The following is a 25,335-nucleotide window of genomic DNA, read 5'->3' as shown; positions in this document are numbered from 1 at the left end:
TTACAATAATGATTTTTCATTTAAATGTAAAATATAATAATATGGCTCTGGAGTGGACTCATGAAGAGGAAACAGAAAGCTTTTTACCCTTTGAAAATTACACAACCATATGCCTATCAAACAGTAAGGGCATACTTTTCACAAGAGGAATGATGCATTCCTTAAAATACTCAAAATATCACACACTTTGGGGCTTAAATCCCCAAAACTACAAAGGCATTAAAAAAAAAAAAAAAAAAATCCAACATGCCTGTCTGCATATTAGCATTTTGTATAAAAATACAAAAGTAAATACAGTATGGTTAACATTTACAATAGGCTGTGCTGCTAAAAGTTAATACTGTATTCAAAGTTCACATTGTACTTATTATTATAATAATATAATAAATTATGACAAACTTGCCATTCTGTGTTCTAGGTATACGTGTTCGTTGTAAGTGCTCAGAATCATTTATAAACCTCCCCTTCCAGCTCTAACAATCTATTGATCTGTGAAACAGTGCACTCTGGGGAGGTAATTCACTTGATGTTATATATCTAATGATGAGATGAATAACGATTATACCATTTGGTAATTAAACATCTTACAAACCATTTAACTGACTGTACGTCAAATAGGTCACATGAGTTCAAACAGATTGTATTTTGTTCCTGCCTCACATTAAAAAGCAACTAAAAACATTCTTGGTACAATAAAGAAAGTGCATGGTCTTGCAGGATCATTCATGGCTGCTTGAACTGTCAATTTCAGTAAAGTAACAACAAATTAAAAAATAAAAATAAATAAATAAATAAATCCCACAATGTGACACTTTTTAGGAAATACATTTGGCAAGTTGGGTTAGGTTAGATGTATATAATATAACAAGTTCACTTCCTGCTATATCATGGTCTTGTGTTTATGAAGCATGCAAGAGTGAATTCACAGCAGGGAGGAAATACCCATCAGCAGACAGATGGATTACCCAGAGCAGGGAGATGAACTTTGTTGCTACAGTCTTTGAAAAGTTTCTGTAGATGACAGGAGTTTTTAAATTTTCTGTAAAAGGAAAGTCTCAATACAAGTATTGATGGTTTTACCGTAGGTATCAGCAGGGCTATGTGGCAACTGGGTGCTATAATTGACTGTTTATTCCAAAGCTTACTTGTCATTGAATTATATGTATGGTCAAGCACCTTAATTCTCATTAACTCTCATAAGTACGGCTCGCAAATACAGCACTAAACAGTAATGAAAGTATGAAAGTCCATTTGAATAAATAAAACTTGGCACAAGTGGAAATTCTCCCGATGACAAAATACTAAATTGCAACTATCTTGTGTACATAATCTTTTCTTAAATGTACATAATGTGAATTGCCTGTTTTGCCTATTCACATTTATTACTTGGTGAGCCGTATACAGTAAATCAGTATACAGACTGATACTGCACTTCCAACAATACAAATACAGTTCAATGACACTTTTGAGGAGTGGACACAATGGAACCTTGAAGAACATGTATTAGGCACCAGAAACACTGTATAGCACATTAGAACCCAGAGACATAATCCCAACCACTGGAGTCCAATATTATTATATGCTTCTTAAGATTGAAGGTAAACCAACTCATAATAAAGAATACAGCATTCAAATTACATTCCACATATCATAGGTTTATCAAGACACTTTTAGTTACATGACATAACCTGCCATTTTAGGTTTTCTATTGTAGATTAATTGAACGCTAGGTGCAGTAACCCGTCTGCTATCACTGAATGATGTTCATATCATTTATGATCTTGCTTGGATTAGCATATTCCTTTGAAGCTTAGAAATTGCAAATCAATTTAAGGTGATCGGGCAGATTGCTTACATAATAAAATAGATATAACCACAAGGCTTGCTCATCACTGTCTAATTCTCTGTAATGTGCTCTTTTCACTAACTGCTACAAAATAATTAGTATATTCCTAATAAATGGTACATGTACAAAACCACAAAATCAAAAGAATCTTGGTTTACTTGTTACTCATTTAAAAAGGGCCTACATAATACTTCAGCTGTAAAAAAAAAAAACAAAGAGGGTTTTTATTAAAATTATGACTAAATAAATAAAACCAAATTTGAATCTACTGCAAGACAAATGAAATACTAAACAAAACAAAGAAAACTATAATGCGCTTCTAAAAACTGAGCTTGTGCACATGAATGCTTCGCCTCTCCTGTTTACCTGCCAAATCATTCCATTCTATTTCAGAAAATTCTCATATGGCAACCTAGTTTATTTACTTTATCTTCAATAAAACGGTTCAGTGGGCATTAGCAACTTTGAGACACAAGTTTCAATCAGCCCTCTTGCAAAGGCGTCAATCTACATTAAACCTACTGTGCTGTGAGTTTCAGCTGGAGAGCTAGAGTAAGACAGGGCAGCTGTGAATGAGTGAGCAAACCCTAATAAAGCAGCAGAAAATAGAAAGGAAACTCTCCCCTGACACCGCTGTACACTGCTTGTACAATAAATACAGGTGCAGAGCTCAACACCCCAGCAGCTCTTCAAAAAAGCTGACACTTCTAAATGCATAATGCTTTACACTTTATTTTACATGACAAGAACAGTGGAAGTCACCTACTTCAGAGTAGCTAAGAAGCTGGCGTGTAAATTAAAAACACAGGCACTTATAAGGTAGCAATAAAAATCTTTAAAAGAATGCATCACAGCTATGAATTTTCAGTCTTTGGGTGGGTGGTGGGGTGCAGGAACACAGTAATTCTGGTCAAATGATGTCTGATGAAATTTTGTCAAAACACACAGATTCTACATAAAACTACGAATTAAAAAATATATATTTAAAAGTGCCTTGAAAAACGTGATTATGACAGCTGTTATTTAAAGAAATCACTGAATGTGTGCAGGATGCCTGAAATACATCACTTGCTTGACAGATTAGCAGTAAATGCATTTACATAATATTTAAATATTTTAAAAAATATATACAAGTGGCTTTTAAAAAAAAGGTAAATACCTTTATAAGATTAAAATACTTATACAAATTGTGTAAAAAAAAAAAAAAAAAAAGTGAAAACATGACAGGAATGACAATTTAGTCATCTCCCATTTAGTTAATGAAATGTCAACTTTCTGAACTATTTTAACAAGTTGGATTAGCTGGCTGCATGGAGACAGAGGTGCAATTATATTTTATTATTTTAATACAGGAGGAGGTTTTTTTTCCCCTCCCCTATATTACATTACTCCGGCTTTAAAATGCCAGGAAACAATGAGAAAATATGGAGGTTTAGAAATGGTGGTGGTTTGAAGTTACATGTATAAGGAAAGGGGTGCATCCAAAATTATGTGCATTTATGTAGTATACTGTTCAAAAACATACAACCCACAATCTTTCTACTTTACAAAATATATGAAAAAAGACCATTTGCACAAAGAGAGACATTTCTGGTTGCTAGGGTAGTTCAAAGCAGTGTTTCTCAAATACAGCCACCAGGGTGATTTTGTGTAGCCACAGCATCCCCTCCAGCAACTTCTCTTAATCAACCTTAAGGGCGCTGCGATCCAGCATTCACTCAGCACAGTCCATGCTGCTTGCATTCTGATTCCTGACACTGCTTCTGTTGCTGTTGGCTGCTGTAGGCCAGCATTGGCTACATTTACAACAAAAAGAGATGTAAGAAATTATTGTTGTGCTATTATTCCTGAAAAAAAATTCCTTGACCCTGTCCTTTTTTATTTTGACATGGGTTTACAACAAACTTCTAAAGTGCCGTGACAGTGGGTGTCTCCACCCCCACCCCCCCCCCCCCCATCACCTAAAAACAAACACTTAATAATGTGTTACAAAAAAGTAGTTTGCAGAATGTTTATTTACTGTCTGCCTAAGAACCAAATACATTCCAGCACAAGCAGTAACTGCCAACTGTAACTTAGACTAGACATAGCTGCCAATAATGTATTCTTTTTGTAACTCAATAATGACTCACTTGTGTGTGTGTTAGCTTTTTTTTATTATTAATTCAAGATGCATGCCAATTATGTTGTGCTATGCAAGAGTACAATATTTAAATAAATGCAAAGCAAAGATTAACTGCCATTTTGTGGATTGATAAGCAAATATTATTTATGCTAAATTCATCATATGTACAAATTGGCAGATCCTAAAACTGATTAGCAGTTTTTCCAAGTTTGAGTAGAAAATCCCTCATCTCTGTGCTAATCCAGGTATCTTTACAGCAATATTTTTTAAAGCTAACCTCTAAGATCTGGGGTGCGTTCAATAGGCAGAGCGCTCCAGAGCGTTACGTGGTGCTTTCTATTGAAAGACCTGCTCGCCGAGAGCGCGACTTAACAGTAGCAAGTCAAGATCAAAGCTGCCTCGCTGAAGGTTCAAAGTGGCCGAGCTGCATTATCTGTGCGTTGGCTACAAATTGATTTTTTTTTCAAATATGAATTTGTATGACCAACATGTGTGATAAGTAATATTTTTGTTGTCATTTAGCTTTTTAAAACTGATTTTTTTTATTTATTATTATTATTATTTTAAACTGACGATTGATTAGAAAAGGAAACATGCACTATTTATAACTTGACAAATCTGACTGTTAAACCAAAGCAAGTGTCAGTAACTTTTACAAAAATACAGTAGTAGTAATTACATTTAAAAAATATTCAAAAATTGAATAAAATTCTCACTTAAGCAACTATTTTAATACACATCGCTTTCTTGCCTGCTATTGTAAAACTGCTTGCTCCTAACAGACATATGTTATGCGGCGCCACGAGAAAGCACTCTGCTTAATGAATGCAGGGCAGGACTTCAGAGATGACAGCAATTAGACATTCTTGTCAACAATAGACAGACATGACATGCTTAAAATTATTATTATTATTATTATTATTATTATTATTATTATTAATAGCTTCAGAAAATAAATCTTCCAAAATCTGCGATGCTAATGTAATTTGGAACAAAGCATAAAAATGTAAAATGTTTCCTTAAAGAAACACTGCCAGATTTACAGGATACTGAACTAATCTAATCTAATTTCCATTTATATTAACCTTTTTTGTTGCCAATTATACCTATAATCTACAAGTCTCATAACTCACCAGGAGGGCAAAATCCTTTAGACGGAATTCCCTTCAAAGACATACAATTGTTTCTTTCATATCAATTGGTGATAATAACGGATTTAATTGCTGCAAGAAATTCATGATCACTTGCACAACATCCTCAAACACCTATTTAGCTATCCTACAGTATCATTACAGCATAACAAGGAACAGTATGTATTTGTTCAACAAAGAAAATTAAAAATCTAGGACTACAGGCTTGAGCCACATTGCCCAAAGGCCTAACCCAATAAATGTTCGATTTTTCGAACAGAAAAATAAAGATATAATAAAAGAACTTCTGGGTGTATAAAAAAACAAAAATGCAGAACCCTATACAAGCAAGCTTTAAAATATCTAACACAAATGGATTAGTTCCCAATTGCTTAAATGTACTTGTAGCAGGGCAGCAGAAAAGAGCCCTGCACACTATTAGAGGGGGCAGGGCAAAGCCCTGCTTGTATATATGTTCTGTATTATTATTATGATTATTATTATGGATTATGTATGTAAATAACAGCAAAAAGCTCAGTGGTTTATTATTGTTGATTTAAATGTATTTTGTGTTTAGTATTGTTATGATTTATTTATTTATAAATAGGATGGTGAAAAGCCGTGTTTTGTTTATTGTATGGCAGCGTGGATGAGCAGTTGCTTTGTGTTCAAATATTTTATTTATTTTTGTTTAAATATATATATATATATATATATATATATATATATATATTATTATATTATATTATATTATATATGTGCCACAATGCGCGCTTTGCACCCAAATCCCTGCCTGCCTGTGTGTATCAGTTCCTGCTTCTGGCCTGACGTCACCACCTGTCACAGTACTGTATTGCTTATTGCAAAGGGGATTCCTTGCAAAAACTCAATTAATAGAAAACATATTTCAGACCTGGAGAAGCCTTTAACCACTTCAACTCCAGATGTAAAAATGAAACCCCTTCCATTATCGACTTGCTCTGTGCCATTTATTGAAATGTTCAATACAACAGAACCCAGGGTTGCCATCGCAACCACTGCATATTTTTCTTGTGTCTTTAATTTTGTTTTCATTTTCGTAGCAGACCCTGTACGTTTTTTTACGGTGTCTGCTTTGCTTGTGTTGGAGGGATGGTCACAGATGAGTGTACACAGCTACTTTGTGCAGGCATTGTGATGGATCTGGCTGCCGCATTGCCTGTACCCAGTGCTGTGTTTTGATAGTATTTCGTCACAGTATTGCCATTTCAAACCAAACAGCTTCCCGTTTGCAGCTGGCTTACCTGCAAAGTAGCTGCATGCTCTTCTGTTTGAGCAGTTTGTGTTGTTCTTGGCTCCACATCCTCTTCATCGCTGAGTGATAAGTTAGCATCACTGTCGCTGGTATCAAAATCCTCCGAACCAACTTAACTCCCGTTGCTCATTATAGAAAGACCACATAAGTTGCCATGTTTAGCTTTCGCTAAAAACTATATAAACTATAACTAAAGTAAAACTAATAATAAATAAAAAAAAAAAAATTTAAAACACTATATTCTTGTAAAAGCTGAATGGCTTCCTGCAATATATCTCAGCCTTCTAAACGCCCACAGCTAGACTGGAATCGCTACATGACACGCAATTGGATACAAATGTCACCTGACACTCCCCCAACTTTCATTGCACATTCCACAGTACTAGCACTGCTTTAGAGAATGAAACCTGAAATGCTAGACTGAGAAACTGCTCATAGAATAGAATGGGAAACTTGACATATGCAGGTACGGCATGGTACTGTAAGTGGGTTTTCATTTGACGTACGTGCGTACGTCATGGTGTTGAAGTGGTTAACACCGAAGCTGCATGTTAATCAAATCACCTCCAGCAGTGTTACTGTTACTCACTTTACTCATATGAGGCGCTCAGTGGTTTTGATCAGATAACCCTCCCTATCCTATAGGTTAAAAGAGGCTTATTATCACACACACACTTGCCAGTAACTGTCATGCCTTTGGATTGGACAGATAGGATTACACCTGTTTTTTTTTTTTTTTTTTTTTTTTTTTCTTTCCTTACTCAGGAATAAGTCTACTTGAAAACTTCCAGTAAGCTGTGCTCCCACCCAGAAGAATGCTCAAGATCAGAAGCCAAACCCAGCCCCCTTCAGTAAGAGGCAGCTATGTAGTCAAAAGATTAAAAGTAGCCCTATATCTGTGTATCCTAAACTGATCACACTTGCCTGTTATCAGCCTATTAGAAACCAGCAACGGAACCTACAGCACAGCGTGGCACCGAATATCGTCAGCTGCGTTTTGAAATAAATACCACAACAGTGTCTAATTTTTCATTACACCTCAGGATTGTTAGTACAATGGTGGAGAACAACCAATCATTATTACCTAGGTTTGGACAATATAATATTCCACTTTGGCGTAATGTGATTTTAAAAGGCAAAAATATTAATCTTGCATTGTAACTCCATACAGTACTGCCCTCTAACACCTGTAAGTCACCTTGGATGAAGGAAGAAGACAAAGAAGAAAGTAGTCAGTCAGAATACAATAAGATTCTACTGTTGCTGGGAGCGTAATGGGACCCCCAAGCCCTCTGTCTTTTTTCTGCCCCACCATCTGCCACTGAATCTTAGGTAAACATTTACAGGTGGTTTCACAGACCCCGGTTAGCACTGATCTTGGGACTATCGAATGTTACTTCAGGTAAGGTAGTCCAAGATTAGTGCTAATTGGGATTTGTGAAACCAGCTGTTAATGTTCACAGATTAAAACAAAACTAGTACCAACCCTGTGAACCTACAGTATACATTTCTGAAAAAAAAATAAAATATAAATGTCTTCATCCAGGTAAAAAAGGCTTTCGTGAATAAAACAAAAGTAAACATGTGACAGAAATCCACCATATGATTATTCTAGCCATTATAGAAAGCTAAAAAAAATAAAAAATAAAGAGAGATGTTAAAATTGATTCAAAACAAAAGTTGCAAAAGGCACAGAAGGGTACACATAGTTTTACTCCTAGCTTTCAATTTGTTACCAAGGATCAGAGGATTTGCTGAATGACATAATTGAATCCCAACATTTTTGGGTTCAATAGCCAAACAGAGAATACTAGGGATTTGTGAATTCTGGTTGAGTATTGAGTACAAGTTCTTTGCTAGGATTTTCTCCCTTCATAAAAACAGAAGTAGAACATGGAAATACAGTATCTCAGTGCTGATGGCATCACTGAATAAATTTGGGTGGATGAGGGGGGGGTTTGGAAGGCATGGGAAAAGTAAGAGAGACTGCCAAACTCCCAACAAGTTAAACAGACACAATTATTTTTTTTTATTTTTTAAAAAGACTTCTTAATGTTATGTATCTGCAGTATGTAAATGCACTCTGAATATCAAGTTTGCTTAGCTGATCTGATACCTTTTTGAAGGGATAACATGTTTTGACTTGAAGGTAGTTTTTCCTCCTTGTCCAGGGCACCTGAATACAAAAGACCTTTCCGGCTACAGTCAAAGCTGATGAGAAGTTTCCCCTGGAGGGTTGCGATCTGCTGCTTCCCTGGCCATTGATGTTGATTAGCATAGTGTCTTTTCGGATCAATAATCTTATTGAGTCAGTTTTCTTCTCTAGTAAGAAAATGTGAAGCAGAGATTCCCTATTGTAATAGCAGCCTGTGGCAAAGTGCCCCCCCTGTGTGTGTTATATGTTACGTGTTGTGTGTAAATGTTGGTGTATAGGCATTGGTACACGGGATATAAGCGGTCTGTGTTTCACGTGTGTGTAAATTGTATATTTGTATTTAGGCACGGGGATGGCACATCACATCACGTGCAAGTAAAAAGTAATATGTGAGCACGGGGAATTGCACTTTAATTAATTCACGTGCAGTTGTACCGAGATTCCAATTGAATGATTGACTAGCAATCGAATCTCGGTACAACTGCATAAAAGCTGCATGTTTTCACTCACTGGGGGTGGGTGTTTGGAGTAGAGAGACGGAGAGCGAGAGGATTAAAACGAAACTAACAGTAAACAGGAACAGTGACGGCGATCTGCCCAGCCTGACCTGTGTTTTTGTGTTAGTGCTTTCTTTTTGTTTAATTATTTATTTTGCTCTGTGAGCGAGTGTTTTCTGTTTAAATATTTTATTTATTTTTGGATTCATTAAATAAAACGGCGCCCGCGCCACTGCACAATACCTTTTTTGTTTTTGTTGTCCCTTCTTCTGCCGTGACGTCAGACCACTCAGCCGTTCCTGTCACACGTGGTGTCAGAACCGGGACAACAGCGCCTCCAGGGCTCAGGCCAGAGCGGGAACCGCAGTTTTTTTTTGTGGAAAAGTAAATAAAAAAAAAAAAATAAAAAAAAAATAAAAATGGAAGGCTGGAACTGGAGAGACGGCTGCAGTGAGCTGGAGGATCTCCTCGGCAGGTTGGAGGACCAAGGTTGGTGCCTTGCCTGCGGGGTGTATGGGCACACGGTGGCTGTCTGCCCCTTCCAGGAAGAGGAGGAGGAACCAGCCCAAAGGAGGAAGGTGAGCAGAAGGAGGCAGAGAGGGGGAAAAATGAGGAGGAAGCAGAGGGAGCCAAGGTGGTGCACCATGTGCATTGCATATGGGCATGAGGACGAGGACTGCCCAGAGCAGGAGCCAGGGGAGGAGGAGCCCGAACGTCCTGCGCCTGAGTGGGAGGAGCCCGAACGTCCTGCGCCTAAGTGGGAGGAGCCCGAACGTCCACAGCCCGAGTGGGAGGAGCCCGAACGTCCACAGCCCGAGTGGGAGGAGCCCGAACGTCCACAGCCCAAGAGGGAGGAGCCCGAACGTCCACAGCCCAAGAGGGAGGAGTCGGTGCGTCCACGTCCCAAGAGGGAGGAGTCGGTGCGTCCACGTCCCAAGAGGGAGGAGTCAGTGCGTCCACGGCCCGAGAGGGAGGAGTCGGTGCGTCCACGGCCCGAGAGGGAGGAGTCGGTGCGTCCACGGCCCGAGAGGGAGGAGTCGGTGCGTCCTGTGTCCGGAGGGGAGGAGCTGAAGGCCCAAACCCCTATTTTTTTTTGGGAGGGACGAGGGCGTGAAGCTCAGGCTCCACAGCAGCCGCTGTTTTTGCTGCTGAAGGGAGCCCAGCGGAGACGCCCGCCACCAGCTCTACCCCCGCTGTCGGAGGAGCCGGCAGCGCCACCAGCCCTACCCCCGCTGTCGGAGGAGCCGGCAGCGCCTCCACCACCACCCGAGGGAGAGGAGCAGGAGCTGCCTCTGCCTCCACCACCACCCGAGGGAGAGGAGCAGGAGCTGCCTCTGCCTCCACCACCACCCGAGGGAGAGGAGCAGGATCTGCCTCCACCACCCGAGGGAGAGGAGCAGGAGCTGCCTCTGCCTCCACCACCCGAGGGAGAGGAGCAGGAGCTGCCTCTGCCTCCACCACCTGAGGGAGAGGAGCAGCAGCTGCCTCTGCCTCCACCGCCACCACCACCGCAAGGAGCAGAGGAGCAGGAGCTGCCGCTGCCTCCACCATCTCCAGGAGCAGAGGAGCAGGAGCTGCCTCTGCCTCCGCCACCACCACTGCAAGGAGCAGAGGAGCAGGAGCTGCCTCTGCCTCCACCACCGCCAGGAGCAGAGGAGCTGGAGCTGCCTCTGCCTCCACCACCGCCAGGAGCAGAGGAGCTGGAGCTGCCTCTGCCTCCACCACCACCACCGCAAGGAGCAGAGGAGCAGGAGCTGCCGCTGCCTCCGCCACCACCACCGCAAGGAGCAGAGGAGCAGGAGCTGCCTCTGCCTCCACCATCTCCAGGAGCAGAGGAGCAGGAGCTGCCTCTGCCTCCGCCACCACCACTGCAAGGAGCAGAGGAGCAGGAGCTGCCTCTGCCTCCGCCACCACCACCGCAAGGAGCAGAGGAGCTGGAGCTGCCTCTGCCTCCACCACCGCCAGGAGCAGAGGAGCTGGAGCTGCCTCTGCCTCCACCACCGCCAGGAGCAGAGGAGCTGGAGCTGCCTCTGCCTCCACCACCGCCAGGAGCAGAGGAGCTGGAGCTGCCTCTGCCTCCACCACCGCCAGGAGCAGAGGAGCTGGAGCTGCCTCTGCTGCCCGTACCTCCGCAGGGAGTACGGTGGCCGGAGCCCCAGAAAGGGGAGCTGCCGGCCACGAAGAAGGGGGAGGAGGTCTGGAGACCACTTTCCCCAGCAGCAGTTTCGCTGCAGGAGTTCTTGTGGCCGGAGCCCCACAGGAGGGAGCTGCCGGCTATGAAGGGGGAGGTCGGGGGACCACCTGCCCCCGCAGCTTTTTCGCTGCAGGACGGGACCAGCATGCTGTCAGCCGTGCCACTACCGGCAGGGGAGCTGACAGCATTTCCAGCCATGGGCCCACTGAAGCCTCCCTTCCCAGCCCGAGACTTTTGCCTGGACTGCTGGGTATTTAAGGGGGGAGGTGGCCGTTGAGGCCATGTGTGCGTTGCACAAGGGGGGGTATATGTGGCAAAGTGCCCCCCCTGTGTGTGTTATATGTTACGTGTTGTGTGTAAATGTTGGTGTATAGGCATTGGTACACGGGATATAAGCGGTCTGTGTTTCACGTGTGTGTAAATTGTATATTTGTATTTAGGCACGGGGATGGCACATCACATCACGTGCAAGTAAAAAGTAATATGTGAGCACGGGGAATTGCACTTTAATTAATTCACGTGCAGTTGTACCGAGATTCCAATTGAATGATTGACTAGCAATCGAATCTCGGTACAACTGCATAAAAGCTGCATGTTTTCACTCACTGGGGGTTGGTGTTCGGTGAGTGGAGAACGGGTTAGGAGACGGAGGGTATTATAAAGTAAAAGTAAAGTAAAATCGTAAAGATAAGTGTTTTCACTCACCGTGTTTGTTCGTCTGTCCTGCACCGTCTGTTTAGTGGTTAGTCGTTTTGTATGTCTGTTTATTTTGGCGCAAGTGCCGTGTCCTGTTTTTTGTGTTTTGTTACAAACGTTTATTTTCTGTCTGTTTATTCATTAAATGCTGAGCGAAAGCATTCGCTCAGCTCCACCAAACTCCACATCTCTCTGTCGTTTGTGTTCCTGTCTTCTGGTCTGACGTCACCCACTCAGCCATTCTTGTCACACAGCCCCATGGTAATGGTTTAACCTATACAAACGTCCTCTCTTTTTCCAAGTAAGGATGCATTAGTGGTTACCACCACATGCATACCTTTGGTATTAAACACAAAATAAAATTCAGTTTTCCCCCAGAAAAATGTTACAGTTGAAGTGCACAATTTAAGACAAAAAAAGTAAAGCTCCAACTTAAATTCTGGTCCATGTTGCTCCACTGGGCACAAATGGTTAAATACATGTAGTGAAAAGTTTACTGTAGTTTTTGTAGGAGTGAAAATGATGGGTTCGGACAGAAACAGCAAATCAACATTTTTTAAATTATAATACGGCCTTCCTTAGGTGTGACCTTATTAACTAATGACTACATTTCTAACGAAAACTCATATGATGCTTTCTAATATTTCACCGAGACCTGTAAATGGCATGTTGGTAGTTTTACAGCATTTAAAAAATACTAAATCCTAAAAATGCTGGGAGGTAAAAACTGTAAGAAAGTATGACAAATGCTTCAGTGAATACCTTCAAATCAGTGTTAAGACACTGATGAAGGCATTAGCCCATGCATGACCTGGAGAGTAACCCAATTGTTTATAAATGTGCTGAAGAAACTTGGCTAGGCTCCTGGGAACAAAAAAGACAATTATGAAAAAAATAAGAGGCAGAGAAGGGGTCTTGATAAGTATCAGGCTTTAAAAAAAAAAAAAAGTGTAGCTTTGGTGAAAATGTTTTTTGTTCAAGGGGCTTATATCTAAATGTTCTGGGTGACTCTGTATGAGGATTGACCACTGACTGATCCCTGGCACGGAATTTATGATGAGGTTTGCACATGAAAAAGGATTAAAACACACCTGTCTCGATCTTCATCCCCTTCCACATTACCTCCAAACAGTAATGAATCAGAAGAGGGTATTTAAAATAGGGGCAGTGCAAGACTTTTTTTTTTATTCCGTTCATTTTTATATAGTCATCATGTCTTGAGCCAAAATGTAGAACCATTGGAAGGCACTTCAGGAACCTTTCCGAATGCTAAAGAAAAAGCTAATTTCAAACAGGAAGACTATCAATACCTGAATAAGAAATAATAATACAAACTAGTTCCATTTGAACTATTTTCTATACATATGATCTTCAGAAGATACAGGAGGCTTTACTTGGGATGTGTCTTGCAGTTGCAATAAGTAGAACCTCAAAAGCTAGATTTAAATTAGTAGCACTGCCGATACAGTATATTATGCACTATGATTCACAGTAATTTAGAATAAAAAAGGAATGATTCAAGTTTCAGTCTGAAGGAGGTTTTTAGTGGTATTTTTGAAATCACAAATATACATGATTTTTAGAACTTTCATGTGAGTATTTATATTACTGCCAATATTCCTTTGAAGAGTCTTCATTAGATAAATTATAACTTGACATATAGCTCTATGATGTGAACGTTTCTTAGTTGTCAACCTTGTGTAGTTGAGACCTCTAAGAGATACTGTTATTCAACTTATCTGAATGAGGCTAAAAGCCTGCAATATCAACACTGATTCAACCTAATAGCTGTTGTTCCATATAGCTTTCATGTTTTGTAAGAATGCATGTACAAGTTAATACTTTTTATTTATTTTAGTCAGTGAAAACACCAAAATAAGGGTCGTCTTGAAAATAAAAACAAATCTAAGGAATAGAATTATTGCAGAATTTTAATACCCAGTCTTAATCACAATGATGCACGACAGTCAGACATAATATGTCTATAACATTATGTCACTTAAGCAATAGAACCCAAAGAAGGGGGCTTTATCGTCTTGTAAAGCCCACCTCGTACAGTTAAATTTAGCATGACGAGAAGGGCCTTACCAGACGGTAAAGCACTCTAAACGAGGGTTCTATTGCTATGTGATTTTATGCAGAACTAGTTTTTGTTGCTAATGAATATAAATGTTTTCCTCAATATTCCTTGAGTGATGCGGTTTGCTTGGAATTCCATGTGTAGTTTAGTAGCCGTCAGGCTTCATTATCTCAGTTGAAATAGTTAATTCGGAGGCCTTTAGAATATTAAAATTGAGTTCCTCAGTATTTCTTCTATATTTTTTCGAGACTATTAATCTCAGGGTCGTGTGCTGTGGCTGTAAAGCTTTAAATTACCAGCGGTAGACCATGTCGTGTCATGGGTATTTCTAGTAGCCTAAATAATAAACTTAATACAAAAAAAAAGAAAATCTACTTACACGGAGCTGTTCTTCAGTTCAGGTACCTCGTACACAAAAGCGAACATTGGTGGCGTTTACATGCACAAGTCATGACCGTTTTCCTCATGACCTGTTTGCCTTACTTTTCAGGAAATGCGTTGCTATGCAGTTCTGATTTAGGAGAGAAGAAAAAAAAAAAAAAAAAAAAAAAAAAAAAATCGGCCATACCTATGCAGATTACTCAATTCATAGTCATTTAAGGAAGGGGATATTTAAATGTCCGTGTGTGCTTACTAAGTAGAAAAAGAACGACTCTGAATATCGTGAGGAGAGCTTCATGTGTTGCCATGAAGATAAAAACATTTAACAAGAGAAATGAGTCCACATCTTGTCGCGCACATTCTGAATTACGCCACGCATTAGCTACTTGTTTGTCTGGTTACCTTAGCAACACACACAAATTATATAAAATATAATTTCTACAAGTTTTACTACTTAGAATTTATATTTGTGTGTGTGTGTGTGTTTGTGGAACATCTAAAAGTTACATTTCATTAACACTAGAACTGCCTTTTACAATACATGTTTTTAATGTGATATCCTGTAACAATTTTAAGTCGCCCTGGATAAGGGTGTCTGCTAAGAAATAAATAATAATAATAACAACAATAATAATAATAATCTACAATATTCAATTTTAAACATATACAAGCCTGTTATCTCTACTGGACCTGGCAGCCATCAATTCCTTTGTTTTGTACAAGGTAGGAGAGATTTCATCTTGAATCTAGTCACAGCGTTTCAGCAGAAACATTTCAATCACAAAACCACAAAGCTGCAACCAGGCTGCCACAGATCAATCTGGATCAAACTGGATGTGCTGCGAGTGACACACACGCAAGATAAAGCATATGTTACTTCCGTTTTAGATTAAAATCTACTTTTGTTTGTACAGTTTTGTATGTGCATATACCAGTTTACACACTAGTTTCTTTTGAAACGTTTATTTTACTATAGATTTTCATTTTTTGAAGTAGTGCCTTATATGTGGTGAGTTAGAAAATAAACCTTTGTATGTTTAATTGTTCATTTAAATATGGCATTTAGGCTGTGCAGATGTTTGACATGATGTGCTTGAATAAAACTTTTGAGTTTTATCCAATAGTTTGTTTTTCATTTTAATAATGATGATGTTTAAAATGTACCGTGATAATGACTGCTGTCGGCTGTTCTAGTGTTGAAGTAGTCCATAAATGTACAGTGTGTGTGTGTGTGTGTGTGTCTGTGTGTTGGGGGGAGGGGGGGGGGGGGGTGTCAATGTTTTGTACAGCCTTTCTGCTGGAGATTACGTGATATTAAGTCAGAAGAACGGGATCTTGACTGCTGAAACCTCGTGAGCCACAAGCACGACTCCTGCTCTGGCTTACATGGGTTTTTACAGCTATTTTTATAAAAAAGCGATTGACCCTGCCGTTAAAGTTGCGCTGACCAAAGGACGTCCTTTTGCTGTTTCACGATGTATTCGCGTGACAACGTCACACAGTCATGACTGCAGAGTTGATTTTCAAGTGCATATGAACTGTTTGTTTATATCCTAAAGAAAAATGTAAAAACAAACATGTAAAAGAATAAAAGTATGGGAAACTTATTTTGTAATTATTTTGTAATTTTATTTTGAGTGCAGGTTTGTGTTTTTGAGTAAGTAATTCAAAATACCCAATTAAAATCAAATTATAAAAGAAAGTTACCCTTACGGCATCCTTAACATTAAAAACTAAACTAGGATATTCGGTTCTACTAAAAGAACACTTTTTTGTACTTTTGTACCACTTAAAAATCCAGTTTGGTTACATGTGCTTATAAAATGGCTATATGTTTAGAGTACTTTTTTTTTTTTTTTTTTTAAAGTTATTTTAAGTGCAGTTTGAAAAACTAAAAATATAAAACTGCTTATTTACATGTTTTATACACTTTGGTAAGTGAAGCTGGCGTTTGAAATCACCGTTTCCCATAGTATAATAAATCGCACTCTGCACCTTTGTTTTGTATTCCTCCTAACGCGTTACCTATGTCTCTTCTCAACACTAGTTTAACTTCTCCAGTCTCCCAGAAAGACAGTCAGTGAGGCAGTCCTGCAGAATGTCACATCAGTCATCTCAGTCAACCTGTATGTGGCAGTCTGGCTCGCAGTGGTGTGGTGGATGACGTCACGGACCAGGAAGTAACTGACTCCAAAACAGTGGATGGGCGGGTGAAACCGAGTGCAAAAGCACTCAGCGTATTTAATAATAAACAAACAAAAGATTTAAACAAAATACAAACAAAAGGGCACGAGGGCCAAACGAATAAATAAACAAACAAGTAAGTGCCGTGCTGGATAATCCAGCACGTATTAGCAATTGTTTTTTTAAATGTTATTCCTTCTCTCCGCTCCCCGTACTCTCTACTCCAACACCCCAACCCCGAGTGCAGAGAGCTGCTGGTTTATATACTCTGGCTGAGGGATTTAACTAGTTGGTAATTATCTTATTATCCCCCGGCCAGAGTCTGCACGCGTTTGGTAAGGATGCATGACTGTCAGCTATTTAAATAAATAATCAGTAGCTGATCAGCCATGCATCCTCACAGGGTTTTTAAATATAATAATAAAAGACGCGGCGCTTTTACCCGCGCCGCAAACAAAAATACAAATAATAATACATAGAGGCGGGACACTCCGCCACACAGTAAAAAACTGCTCACCGAATTATAACTGGGGTTTCCGATTTTTGGTTTTAACCAGTAAAAACCTCCCCCCCCCCCCCCCCCCCAGGTACAAAAAAAATGAAATTGGTGTAACCAATAAACACCAGAAAACCACTGGAAATGGTTACTCAATTCATGTTGACTTCACCGCTTTCCCATTTTGAAAAATTAAAAAACTAAAAAAAACAAAAAACCTACCTTTCCATGCAGTTGAGCAATGTCTCTCCTTCCTGATTCGTTCTGAATACTTTAAACCCATCCCAATTACTGAGTGGCAGCAAATGTTACATTTCTATTGGAGATTCTGCTTGCAAGATTTAAAAACGAGATTACAATTACAGTAGACGGCTTGTTCGCGGGATTTAAAGCTATATTACAGTTAGATAGTGATAATTTAAAACAGAATTGCAAATTGAGGCGAAATGTAAAAAAATTCTCAGACACACAAACACCCCATAAGAATGTGCCAGTGACCATAAAGATTTTTTTGTGGAAGACAGCGAAGGAAATAAAATGTACAACATATACATCTTTCACACAGACAAGTTATGACGGCTCAGAACCGGCACTGATGTGGCATTTTGGTCTGTGTGAATTGTCTATACTACCACAGAGCTGTCATATTTTATGCCGTCTCTGAACCACCTCGCGAGGTGGTTCACAGACGGCACTGAACAGTCTTAACTACTGTGTGAAATGCTATGTCGGTACTGCGGCGTTATAGTGGCCGTGGAATGAAAGTCAGCATCCCACGTGACTGCATGTATGTATATCAGACGTGTTGGGTATTTTTGTGTTACATGCTTTCTTTTTTTTTCAAATACAATGGCTGATCAAGAACGAGGTAGTAAATTGCAGTGTGGTAGTAAATTGCGGTTGCCATGAAAACAATCGGTTGACCGATAGGTTTGAAAGTTGTACTCACATGATCCATTTGACTGTGTGAAAGGGTTATGACGGTATTATACTGGCATGGATTGAGCAATTTCGTGCTGTGTCAATGGGTATTTTAAAGATTTTTTTTAAACGTCTCAGACTGCTCAGTAGCGGCATTTATGTGTGAAAGAGGCTTAAGTGTGCAAGTACTGCTGAGTTACTACAATTGTGACATAAAAAAAAAAAACACCAAGCATTTTGGAAAGTAACCGAAAGCAATACATTTCATACAGTATATAAAAAAAGCGATTTACATAAAACTCAAATAGCTAAAAATATAAGCACCGAAAAAAAGAAATTAATAAAAACCAAACAGAAGACCTAATAAGACACACTGATGTCTGCAATTAATGTAATATATTTAACTTTGTATAGCATAATCTTGAAAATATGAACCTACAGAATTTTTTTTTTTCATACGCAGTCTATTCATTGTTAAGATCTATCACAGGGGTCTCAAAGTAATTTGGGCACAGGCATAAATTGATCTTACTTGGCTGTTTGCGGGCAGGCCGACTATTGCATAGGTTCTTATCATAAACACTGCCTTCCCGCGACATACAGTATATATATATATTTATATATATATATATATATATTTATATATATATATATATATATATATATATATATAAATATGAGAGAGAGAGAGAGAGAGAGAGAGGGGAGATATAATGTTTTTTGTTTTTTTTTGGTTGACTTACCAGCACAAGTTGGCCTCAGTGTGTCTGCCTCTTATCTCAGTCTACAGCCCTTTGCTAAGGCAACATCAATCCCATTTTTTTTCCTGTCAAGAAAAACACAGACATTTAGTTTGTTTCTTTGTTTATCTTGGTTCTGTTATGCTTAAGATGAGATATGTATGTTGAAATTCAAAACATTTTTCAGAAACAGCAACATTAGCTATGTCCTTGCCTTTGAACATGAGGCAATGGATACAGTACCTTCATGCGCTACCTATCTATATAACCTCTGAACTTTATCTTGATTGGCTGCCCACATTTTTTTTTTTTTTAAAAGCTCTTTACATACAAAAATAAAATAATGAATAAACACATAAAATCAACAAATCTGTGCACTGTATAATAATTGTAAGTGCATAGATAATCTTCTGTGATGGACTTTGTATCAGTTAACAAATCAAACATCCCAACAATACATTTAGTTTTGGTGAAATTATATACGTACAAAGAGTATACATCGAGTTTGTGCATTATGTTTGTGCTGGATTGCGCCGCCCCTTCATGATGTTTCCTAATGGGATCGACAGCGTCTGCATTTCAAATAAGCCTCCCCTCACCGGTTTGTTTGAGACAGTCACCCCTATCTGCATCGTCATCGAAATCGCTCAAAGCCAACATACAAATGAGGCCACACCCTGAAAGTTATGCCGACCACTGGCACGAACACAGACGGAAAAGGACGGGGCAAAGTATGTCCCCAAAATTGCATCGCAGGGCAAAGGCAGTTTGCTCCCATTTGTCCCATGTTTTTTCATCAAAATCAGGAGCAAACACATTTTGCCCCTTCATCAAAAATCGGGAGTTTAGAACAATTTTGACCAAATCTTATAAAACTATACAGTTTTCTTCATTGTAAAACCAACTATGCTGTTGTATTATATAAATTACAAAAACGCTCCAGGGGGCATATGCAGGCCCACCGAGAGGACGAGGAGGCCAGGGATATTTCCCCGGGGCCCCCTTCCCCAAAGGGGCCCTGGACAAGGCAAAAAAAAAAAAAAAAAAAAAATATTATATATATATATATATATATATATATATATATATATATATATATATATATATATATATATATATATATATATATATATATACAGTGCCTTGCGAAAGTATTCGGCCCCCTTGAACTCTGCGACCTTTTGCCACATTTCAGGCTTCAAACATAAAGATATGAAACTGTAATTTTTTGTGAAGAATCAACAACAAGTGGGACACAATCATGAAGTGGAACGAAATTTATTGGATATTTCAAACTTTAACAAATAGAAAAACTGAAAAATTGGGCGTGCAAAATTATTCAGCCCCCTTAAGTTAATACTTTGTAGCGCCACCTTTTGCTGCGATTACAGCTGTAAGTCGCTTGGGGTATGTCTCTATCAGTTTTGGACATCGAGAGACTGACATTTTTGCCAATTCCTCCTTGCAAAACAGCTCGAGCTCAGTGAGGTTGGATGGAGAGCATTTGTGAACAGCAGTTTTCAGTTCTTTCCACAGATTCTCGATTGGATTCAGGTCTGGACTTTGACTTGGCCATTCTAACACCTGGATATGTTTATTTGTGAACCATTCCATTGTAGATTTTGCTTTATGTTTTGGATCATTGTCTTGTTGGAAGACAAATCTCCGTCCCAGTCTCAGGTCTTTTGCAGACTCCATCAGGTTTTCTTCCAGAATGGTCCTGTATTTGGCTCCATCCATCTTCCCATCAATTTTAACCATCTTCCCTGTCCCTGCTGAAGAAAAGCAGGCCCAAACCATGATGCTGCCACCACCATGTTTGACAGTGGGGATGGTGTGTTCAGGGTGATGAGCTGTGTTGCTTTTAAGCCAAACATAACGTTTTGCATTGTTGCCAAAAAGTTCGATTTTGGTTTCATCTGACCAGAGCACCTTCTTCCACATGTTTGGTGTGTCTCCCAGGTGGCTTGTGGCAAACTGTAAACGACACTTTTTATGGATATCTTTAAGAAATGGCTTTCTTCTTGCCACTCTTCCATAAAGGCCAGATTTGTGCAGTATACGACTGATTGTTGTCCTATGGACAGAGTCTCCCACCTCAGCTGTAGATCTCTGCAGTTCATCCAGAGTGATCATGGGCCTCTTGGCTGCATCTCTGATCAGTCTTCTCCTTGTATGAGCTGAAAGTTTAGAGGGACGGCCAGGTCTTGGTAGATTTGCAGTGGTCCGATACTCCTTCCATTTCAATATTATCGCTTGCACAGTGCTCCTTGGGATGTTTAAAGCTTGGGAAATCTTTTTGTATCCAAATCTGGCTTTAAACTTCTCCACAACAGTATCTCGGACCTGCCTGGTGTGTTCCTTGTTCTTCATGATGCTCTCTGCGCTTTAAACGGACCTCTGAGACTATCACAGTGCAGGTGCATTTATACGGAGACTTGATTACACACAGGTGGATTCTATTTATCATCATTAGTCATTTAGGTCAACATTGGATCATTCAGAGATCCTCACTGAACTTCTGGAGAGAGTTTGCTGCACTGAAAGTAAAGGGGCTGAATAATTCTGCACGCCCAATTTTTCAGTTTTTTATTTGTTAAAAAAGTTTGAAATATCCAATAAATTTCGTTCCACTTCATGATTGTGTCCATTCTTCACAAAAATTTACAGTTTCATATCTTTATGTTTGAAGCCTGAAATGTGGCAAAAGGTCGCAAAGTTCAAGGGGGCCGAATACTTTCGCAAGGCACTGTATATATATATATATATATATATATATATATATATATATATATATAGTCTGGTCAATCAATACCAAACATTTCAAAATTTTAAAAGAAAACAAAAAGTAACACCAGCCCTCAGCAGGACCATTTGCGTTGTGCTACACTACACTGCAGACTCTAAAGAACTGTACACTGAACCAATGTGCTTCTGTGGTAGTCTAATGTACAGGCAGGCACTGTCAAAACACTATTCATTTATTTGAAATTCAATATTTAAAATATATAGAGAAACATTGTGTATGACTTGCACTGTCACATTATGCCTCTACGAGAGCATTTTATAGTAATTTTTAATTGAAGTGTGGATTTGTTGAATAAGTTGCTCTGTCGGTTTTAATGTTATTTCTCATTTCTGTACTGTAGTGAAGTTTGGACCTTCGAAAGGAGGGTGAGCAGTGTGTATTTTTTGGACATTATTTGTGTTGAATTGAACCAACTCATTTGGTCACAGTAGGGCATATTTTTACTGAATAAGCATCCCAGCTACAAAAGTACTGCTTAAAACCGCTTGTGTAAAGCCAACCAAGCACGTTTGTTAATGACTTATCCATCAACGTGCTTTCACAGGTTAAGGGTTATGCAGTGCTCGAAAATATTTAAGATTTTTTTTTTATCATGCTTTTGTCTCCGAGTAGGGTAACAGCAACGTATGTGTGTGTCTATGGTGTGAGGTTTATTGAAGGTAAGAGTCAGCTACCTTTCATACCAGTTTTTTTTTTTTTACTGAAATGTTTAGTTTGCAAAAAGCTACCTGTGTATTTATTTATTTTACTCGTCAACGCACAGATGAGTTCAAAGAGAAATTTGGAAATTGAGCGCGGTGGTATGTGTTGACCTCACCTGGGCAACGGAGCTGGCAAAAAACATACAGATTAATTTAACGGTTAAAATGTACTTTGTATACATGTATAGAAGTCTGACTTGTTTACAAGACTGTATGTCTTGGACAAGGGATGGTTGTTTGTGCATAAAACATTCATGAACAGGGTTAAATGCATCTGATGCGTATAGGTCTTTCACCATTGTGGCCTTTTGTCCTTTTGAAAATGTTTGCTTTTAAAAAAATTACAGACCCGCAAAAAATACAGAAGCAAAACCAGCGTCGACTGTGACTACTGTTACAGAACCTTACAATATCTATACATAATCCAGTCATAATATCATTCAAAACAATAGGCTAGTAGGCTACGGCAATATAAACACACTGCAAGATGATATGCAATTGTCCATCTATTGCCTATCACTGAAGCTACCACTTCATTTGATCACTCATCATAATGGGGTGGGGTGGCCCACATGCCAAATCCTCCCCGGGGCCCATGAAGGCTCGGCGGCCCTGGGCATATGCGAATGATACGTAAAACCCAGGTGCCATATATAAATAGGTTGAATGGTACAATTGGCATATGTAAAAAGTAAGTTCAGAAACTGGTGTATTTGAAAAATATTAATCTCTGAAACAGCTTTACTATAATAATTTTTAACCTAAACCCACCCACCTTATGTCTTTGTTATTCAGAGCTCCAACTGGGGGAATTTACTCTATAATGTAACATAAATTAGTGTATTTCAAGTGTCACTTGGGGCTCCTGGGAAGATAAGGAGGGTGAGTGAAAGAAAATGTGGTCTGAATAAAAGATCTCTAGTATACCATCCTTTTAACTTTGTAGAAAGGAACGTACTGTGTGTTTTTTCAAATCAATTAAATTAATTTCCAGATACACTTCACAACACAGGTAGAACAACTGTATGTAGCAATTTTTACCATTCATTAGTATTTACTACAGGCATGTAGAACAGAATTCTGTGATCTTGAGGCTGTAACTCCATATATTAACAACATGGATTCTCCCTGATCTTATTATTTTGTTTTATGTACATGTATTAAATAATGTAACATTATCATTGTATCTCAAACAGCTAGTTTCTTAAAATGCTCTGCTAATTTTTGACCATAGCTGAACCAGTAATTGCTTTTCCCCAGTGGGTTCTGGGAATGTTATTTATTTTATGTTTCAACTTCCATTAATACATTGGTGCTTTTTTCTTCTTCTTCCCAGGCTCTTTATCCATGTTTAGTTAACCCTCCATCCAAAACACTCGGGCCTTTTAGCTGCTTTTGCTTGTTATATTTTATATATTGTTGAACTTGTGTGTTACAGAACCCGCTGCAGTGTTAACAAGAAACACGTTACTTTACCTTTGCTGTATTCTATGTTGTTTACATCACAGTTTTTTTTTTTTTTTTGTTTGTTTTTTTACATATTCCTGATTGTTTCTATTTATTTGTTTTTATTCACACATCAAGTAAATAAACTAAGGAATCATTTTTCATTGTTATACAGTATGGGTTAATTTTTACAGAACAATTTACCGTAATTTTGGTTGTTTTTCCCCAGTGCATAGTATAAACTATGCTTTGTTTTTTATTTATTATGTTTTTGCTGTTGATTTTACTGGTTGTCTTTATATTTTGGGGGGGCTTTTTCATTTAATGCAATTATCACAAACTAATGCAAATGCTAATTAGGCTTTATTCAGTTTTGCTAAAGCTTCCTTTATGGAGGAATGGCATATCTTCTGCCTGCTTTTGGTAAAACTGCAGCCACAACAGTAACAGTAATCACAACTAAAGATTTCCCTCCGCTCTCATGTAGCTATTACATACATCCTTAACTTGTTTCTGTCCCTGTTCAGTCAGTATTGCTTCCCTGTGGGTTTTGTATCGCATGCTTCAGTATACACTCCAACCAGAGATGTGAATCCACAGCATTTAACCAAGATAGAAGGAGACAGTGAAACGATAGGATTTCGATTTTCATTGGTTGTGGACAATCAGGTTAAGCTGATCTTTTAGGGTCCCAAGTCCTAACAAGTGTGAGAGTGTCTAGGTACAAAGGGGAAGCAGCTACGTGAGTACGGGGCCTTGTGCTGAAAAGTAGACAGATGGCCGGAGCTGCGTTTTTGTTGTTTTGTATTACATGTTTGTTTATTGTTACAGAGGAGGAGTGAGAGCAAGGGGCTGCAGCCACGGACCAGTCCACACCGCACTGAGCACTTCCCTCACCACACAACATCAGCACGCACCACGGACCTGACACTGAAGAGCACACTTTCGTGCATGGGGCCTTACTATTTACAATTAAAACATTTCTCGGTTTAAAATGATAATCACAAAAACTGCGTTTGTTTCTTATAAGCAGTTTAAAAAAAAAAAAAAAATGTAATTTATACTGCCAACCAGAAACCCTATAGACTTTGCTGATCAGTTCTATGGCTGTTGTCTGTTCTTATACTTTCAGTAGAAAAATGCTGTAGGCCTTCAACACAAATATTTTGACATCTAGATAATGATGCCTGCAATCATAAATCAGAAGCTGTTGGGCCTGGTCAGTACTTGAATGAGTGACATCAGGTGCTGAAAGAGGTTGTGTTGTAATCTTTCCTCTGGGGTGATACAGTCGATGTTCCTTTCTTATGATGGGACAATAAACCAAGGACCTGTCTACTACTTTAACCATCTTTGCACTTCCCTACCTTCTAGATTTTTAAGGGAGGGTATGACAATGCTAGAGTTCTAATTTAATTCAGTGATGAGCAAAAGTACTGTCTTGGCTAAATTACCTTTAGAAACAAGATGCTTGATCTCAGATGATCAATCCTGCTAATATCTTTTTCAATTACTTAGAAATTTGGAACACAATTCTGTGCATTTTGTAATTATAGTGAGTATTTCCCTTTGCACAAGAAGAAGTCTATGCCGATTTATCTTTTGCCAAATCTGAAAGAAAATATATGGGCAATTATTCT

The 25,335-nt window shown here is 39.0% G+C and overlaps 1 protein-coding gene across 6 annotated transcripts in view; it reads right to left on the bottom strand.

The window, feature by feature from the left end:
- LOC117419882 (forkhead box protein P2) overlaps positions 1–25,335 on the bottom strand; it is a 149,174-nt gene that overhangs the window by 109,662 nt on the left and 14,177 nt on the right. For all 6 annotated transcript variants that reach the window (XM_058985813.1, XM_058985815.1, XM_058985812.1 and 3 more), the window contains exon 2: positions 18,743–18,825. The gene's annotated coding sequence lies outside the window, so the exon portion shown is untranslated. The remainder of the gene's footprint in view (positions 1–18,742; positions 18,826–25,335) is intronic.

Source organism: Acipenser ruthenus, chromosome 14, assembly GCF_902713425.1.
Source record: "Acipenser ruthenus chromosome 14, fAciRut3.2 maternal haplotype, whole genome shotgun sequence".
Taxonomy (NCBI): domain Eukaryota; kingdom Metazoa; phylum Chordata; class Actinopteri; order Acipenseriformes; family Acipenseridae; genus Acipenser; species Acipenser ruthenus.
Note: the sequence above shows the minus strand (reverse complement) of the source record. Positions and strands in the feature narration are given on the sequence as shown.